We start from the raw sequence: 5,753 nt of genomic DNA on the forward strand, positions 1-5,753 counted from the left end.
AATCTACTATATTAAATCAATTTTTTGCTTAAAAAGCCTGGATGATTTCCTCCTTCCAGATTGAACCCTGACTGATCACCACAGAGCACTCCTACTCAGCCTTCAGAACCCAGCCTCAGTCTCCAGCTCCAGGGTGACTCCCTATATCAACCAAACTGGCTTGGGTAACTCTCCTCTGTGATTCCCCAGTCACCCCATCTCAGACCTTTCCACATGTACTGATGTTAACTGTTTACTTCCTGTCATCCCCACCAGACTGTGATTCCCAGAGGGCAGGGACTGGGTCTTCTCAGCTTTGCACCTGAGTGTTTAGCAGAGAACCTGGCCTGCAGTAGGTTCTTTGAGAGTGTTCTGCGGAATGAGTACTGAAAAGGCCACAATTTATCAGTTCGATAGGAATAGGAGAAACAGTAAGATTCACAGACTGAGAAAAAAGCAATTTAATCTCCCCCTTTGGCAAAAAGAAACTTACTTTATATAAAGAGCTATTATCAGGAGTGATGTACTTCATAGAGCTCACGGGAGCAATTCCTAAATCAAGGGTCTCATTTCAGTTCAAATATCCAGGATATCTGGGTAAATCTGTCCTTTTGCTGATACCAGGGCTGCTGCTGAGCAATTAGGGACTGGTGGCTTTTGGGAGGCAGCCTGATGAGTGAAAAGAGCCCTGACTTTTGAGGCAGACAGATTGCAGTTCATATCTTGGCCCCATCACTTACTGACTGTGCAACCTCAGTCAAGTGACTTCATTGCACTCAGCTCAGTTTCCTCATCTGCAAAGTTCCATGGAGGTCAAGAGCATGCTCCAGATGAATGCAAAGCCTATAGTCCAGGACCCAGAACATAGTAGGTGCTCAGTAAACAGGTGTCCCTTCTCCTCACCATGGGCTGGTCAGACTCTTGTTCAGGGCTTGCTCCCAGATGGCTGGGAAGCATGGAGGTGTGTCATGGGCAGATGCACCAGAGCAGAAAGGGGTGCAGACTTTGGAGCTTGAAGGACCTTGATGAAAGTCCTGGCTCCACCACTACCATGCTGTGCTACTTGGGAAGTCATTTCACCTCTCTGGGCCTCAGTTTCTTCATCTGCAAAGTAGGATTTACAGTGCCTACTTCACTGGGTTACTGAGAGGTTACTAAAGATCACATGCTTATATCCCTGTTCTTGTCATTGTGCCTGGCATATGGTAACTCTCAATTAATAGAATAACAGCATTTGTGCATCTGTTGCTCTTGGGTACCACTTGTAGTCCTTTTAGTCACTAACTCAACAAATGTTTACTTAGTGCCTATTATGTGCCAGGCAAGACAATAGGCCTGCCTTCATAGAGTGTACATTCTACCAGGGGAAACAGACAATAGATAAACTAATGAATATATCATATCAGCTAGGGGCAAATGCCGCAAAGATTGATAGAAGATTGGGTGGGGGGACAGAGAGTGACGGAGCATGGGTATGCACGAGAGACCTGTTTGAGCAAGAGACATTTAAGCCCAAACCTAGCTGTAGTGATGGGGCAGATATGAGAGAAAGGGTGTTCCTGATAGAAGGTACAGCAGGTGCAAAGTCCCTTCAGCAGGGAGGAGCTCGGCATGTGGAGAAGCGGGGTGGCCAGGAGGCTGCTGAGCAGGGGGCAAGTAGGGAGTGGGGATGCCAGGAGGTGGGCAGAGAGTGGATCCTGCAGGGATGAGGTGTGTGGATCTTGTTTCAAGTGAGACAAGAAACCAACTGGAGTGTTTTAAGCAGGGGCGCAGTACAATCTGAGTTACATTTTTGAGAGAATCTCTCTGGCTGCTGAGGAGTGAATAGTAGGTAGAAGGCAAGAGAGGAAGCAAGAGCCGGGGGCTGGCCCAGTCGTCCAGGAGAGAAGCGTGCATGGGCGATGGAGCCGTGAACAGTGGGGCTGAGTGGATGAACTGGATGTGGGGGCAAGAGGAAGGGGGAGCCAGGGATGACTCCTCCATCAACCCACTCAGCTCTTCTGGCTTCCAGGGCTTTGCCAGAGCTGTTCCCTCTGCCTGGAATGCCCTTTCCTTCCCATGTCCTGGACAAATCCTACTGATGTGCCAGTTCTCAGCATCACTCTCACTTTCTCCACAAAGCCTCCCCTCCTGCCCCGCCCCAGGCTGGGCCGGGGGCCCCTCGCCTGTGTCCCCACAGTATTCCAGGCCCCCTTGTAGCCCAGTACTTGCCATATTGATGAGACTTGCTGTTCCTACAACTGTTCCCCAACCTGGACCATAAGCTCAAATAGGGCAAAATTGTGTGTGGTGTGCTTTTTTCCCCAGTCCCAAGCCCAGAGACTGGCGCTTGTGATGTTTCAATATGAAAGAATGAAAGAAAGAGAGAGACTGAGCACAGCTCTGACGTCCTCCCCTAGCAGCCAGACACAAACATGGCTTGAGCAGCGGGAGTGCGGCAGGCACCCTCTGCCCCCAAGTGGGTTCCCTGTTGTCCACACTGGACACACTGAGCTCTGACGTCCTCCCCTAGCAGCCAGACACAAACATGGCTTGAGCAGTGGGAGTGCGGCAGGCACCCTCTGCCCCCAAGTGGGTTCCCTGTTGTCCACACTGGACACACTGCAGCATGGAAAGTGACCCAGGACACTTGAAGCTGTCCAGAGGACAGGAACTGAATTCCACTGAAGTCCTCCTAGGTGATCCGTGTCGCCTGCCACTACCTTTCCAGTGTGACAGGTGAGTGGAGAACATGCACGCACACAGAGCTTTGTGCAGGCAGCAGAAGCATGACAGAGAGGCTGAGAAGCAGCACAGCCCGTGATCAGGGCAAAGCCCACAGTCCAACCACCTGGGCTCAGGCTCTGTTCTGCCACTTTCCAGCTGCATGGTTTTGTGTCAGGGACTTACCTTCTTCCAGCCTCAGCTTCCTCCTTATCTGCAAGGTGGGGGCAGAAATCACATCTAACTGCAGGGTGATTGGGAGAATCAAGTGTATTGATAACTGTAAAGGGTTTACAATGGGGCCTGGGGTGTAGGAGGACCTTAAGGAACTCTGGCTCCATTTGTTTACTTTTCTGTCTTTTGCCGTGTTTTGAGGGCTGGTTGTTTTAAGCATTTCCTTATCTTTAGTCTTTGTTTTTTGCCCGCCTCAAGATCTGAACTAGAGGCTCGTCATGCGCTGAGGATGTGCAGGGAAGGAGCATGATGGAGCTCTGGAATTAGTCCTGACAACCGTAGACAGTTGTCCTATCTTCAGAAGATGACTCAGGCGCTCAGAGAGGGGAGGTGTCCATCAGCTGTCACACGGTGAGTAAGCAGGGGCGTCGGGATGCCAGCCCGAGGGAGCCTGGCTGAGCCCATGGTTTCCCATCCCTCATGCCGCTGCCTGTGGGACCTGCGCTGTGACCCCAAGCGACCCTGAGCCCCAGAGAGGGGTGAGCTTTGGGCAGGGTTCTGTAGGACTAGGGGGAGGCTCTGCCTGGACTTCCGCTGTGTGTGCGTGTGTGTAAAGGACATTACGGAAGGAGAGGAAAAGCAAATGCGTGAACTCTTTGCTCTTGGGGCTGACAATAGACTCAGCAGGGTTCTGTAGGACTAGGGGGAGGCTCTGCCTGGACTTCCGCTGTGTGTGCGTGTGTGTAAAGGACACTACGGAAGGAGAGGAAAAGCAAATGCGTGAACTCTTTGCTCTTGGGGCTGACAATAGACTCAGGGGACAAAGAATATTAAACACTAACATCTTCAAGCAGGATTATCCATGAGCGTCTCTACCCTCGCCGTCCTTATTCCTCTTTATGATGAGTAACAGTGACGAGAGGCCCCTGCCCCTCTGTTCTTCTAGTGCCTGCTGACTTCCAGCCACGGGAGCCGTCGTAGCCCATCTCTTAGAGCCCTTGTCTATTCCAAGGTCATTACCAAGAGCTTATAGAGGTGGAACTTAGGGGAGGAGGAGGTGAGAAACAGGCAGGTAGAGAGTGGCTGGAGTAAGGATTTGGCCTGGGGATGAAGCAGCAGCTCATCCCTGGGATCCCAGTCTCCTGGGGTGGCAGTGACTAGATCCACCCAAGTCCTTTAGCTCTCCAGGCAAGAGCCCAGTCTGAGATGTGGCCAAGCACCCATCAAACCATGGTCCCCATAGTTGCCCGTGACTGCCTGTTAGACCCAACATGCTGCCTTGGGAAAAGGAAACGAGGAGGAGAAAAGCAAGGGTTGGGATCCAGAAGAGTCCACCTTGGAAGGGAGTAGGGAGACCTCATCTCAAGTCTAGAGGAGAGTGTGGGGGCCTGAAGGGCTGGGTTCACCTCCTCCTCCCTCCCTGTGTGGCCTGAACCTCAGCTGCCTTATATGACCGAGTATGTACTGTCATATCCATGCCAAGGTTTGCTTGTAGTCAGGACACAATGTGGAAATGTCTGAGATGTAGTCAGTGCTCAGCAAATGGCGCCTTCTCTCGTGCTCCTTATGTGACAGCAGAGAGAGAATGAGCCAGGTGCAGAGGGACACGAAGCCCCAGAGGACGTTGATGTGTCACAGCTGGGCTGATGAATCCCAAGGATGGGCGGTGATGGAGCCCTCCTGAGTGCCAGCTGTGTCGATGCTGTTGTCCACGCCCTTGTGCCACCCCCACAAGAGCCCATGAGCTGGATGCTGTTGTTCCCATTCTATAGATGAGCAACTGAGGCTGGGGTTGGGAATGTGTCTAAGGTCTCTCCACTGGTGAGTGGCGGAGCTGGAACTCAAACCCACATCTCAAATGTCATCAGGTGTGGCCCTCTTCTACACCACACAGGTGTAGAGACTGAGTCCCGGAGGAGGAACTCCTGCCTGCACCCCTCAGTGTGGGCAGATTCAGAGCTTCGTGCCCAGGGAGGGGTGAGGGAGTGAGCAGGGACTTTGGGGTTCAGATAAACCCGGGTTTGACCTCTGGCTCGATGACTTACTTGCTGTGTCAGCTCTCAAGCCTCTGTTTCCTCATCTGCAGGATGGGATACTAGGAGTTTTCTGGCTAGGTCATGAGGATTAAGCCCAACAATGTTAGCTGCCCGCCTGGTGCAGCGTAGGTGCCCATGAGGTGGGCGGCCCCGCCAGACTTCTGGGACAGTCCTGCCTCCCACCATAAACTGCCCATCTGCTGTTGACTGAGGAGAGAAGCATGTTCTCTTCCACACTCAGAGGCCCCCTGCGTTCTGGAAGGTATTTGTAGCCATGGAGAATGTGGCCTCCAAGCTGCTGCTGGCACGGGCCAAGGGTACACATGACGTGGTTATGTCCCCCACCCAGAGCGCGTGCAAAGGCACATCGCGGCCCAGATTTTGAGGGGGATTTCATGATATTCATTTTGTGTTGCCGCCAGAGAAAACTAAACTGCAGCTCCTGGCTGCCGGGGAAGGGCTGTGCTTCTGCCAGGGCTAGTGTGCCTGGCACCACTCAGCCATGTACCAGAGCCAACTGTCGTTTGCAGGCAAATGTACACACAAAACATTGCAGCGCGTGTATGCACCGGCCAACACAGAGTTGCCACACACACGACACAGGGCGCCGCACACGCCTGGTGGCTGCCTCTGCTGCATGCCCTTCTTCTCTCAGGAGACACTCAGCATGTCTGTCCCCACCTCTGTTTGTCTCTCTCTCCGTGTGTGTTTCAAGTCAACTGACTGTCTGTCATGGTTGTTTCCTTATTTTGCTTCCTCTTCTGTCTCTGTTTCTCCCTGTCTCTCCATGTGTCCCCATCTCCGACACTCCCTTCGTGTCTCTATTTTCTGTCTCTTTCCCCTGCTTCGCCTGTGTCACTC

The sequence above is a fragment of the Galeopterus variegatus genome, unplaced genomic scaffold (genome assembly GCF_000696425.1).
Source record: "Galeopterus variegatus unplaced genomic scaffold, G_variegatus-3.0.2 Scaffold1309, whole genome shotgun sequence".
NCBI lineage: Eukaryota > Metazoa > Chordata > Mammalia > Dermoptera > Cynocephalidae > Galeopterus > Galeopterus variegatus.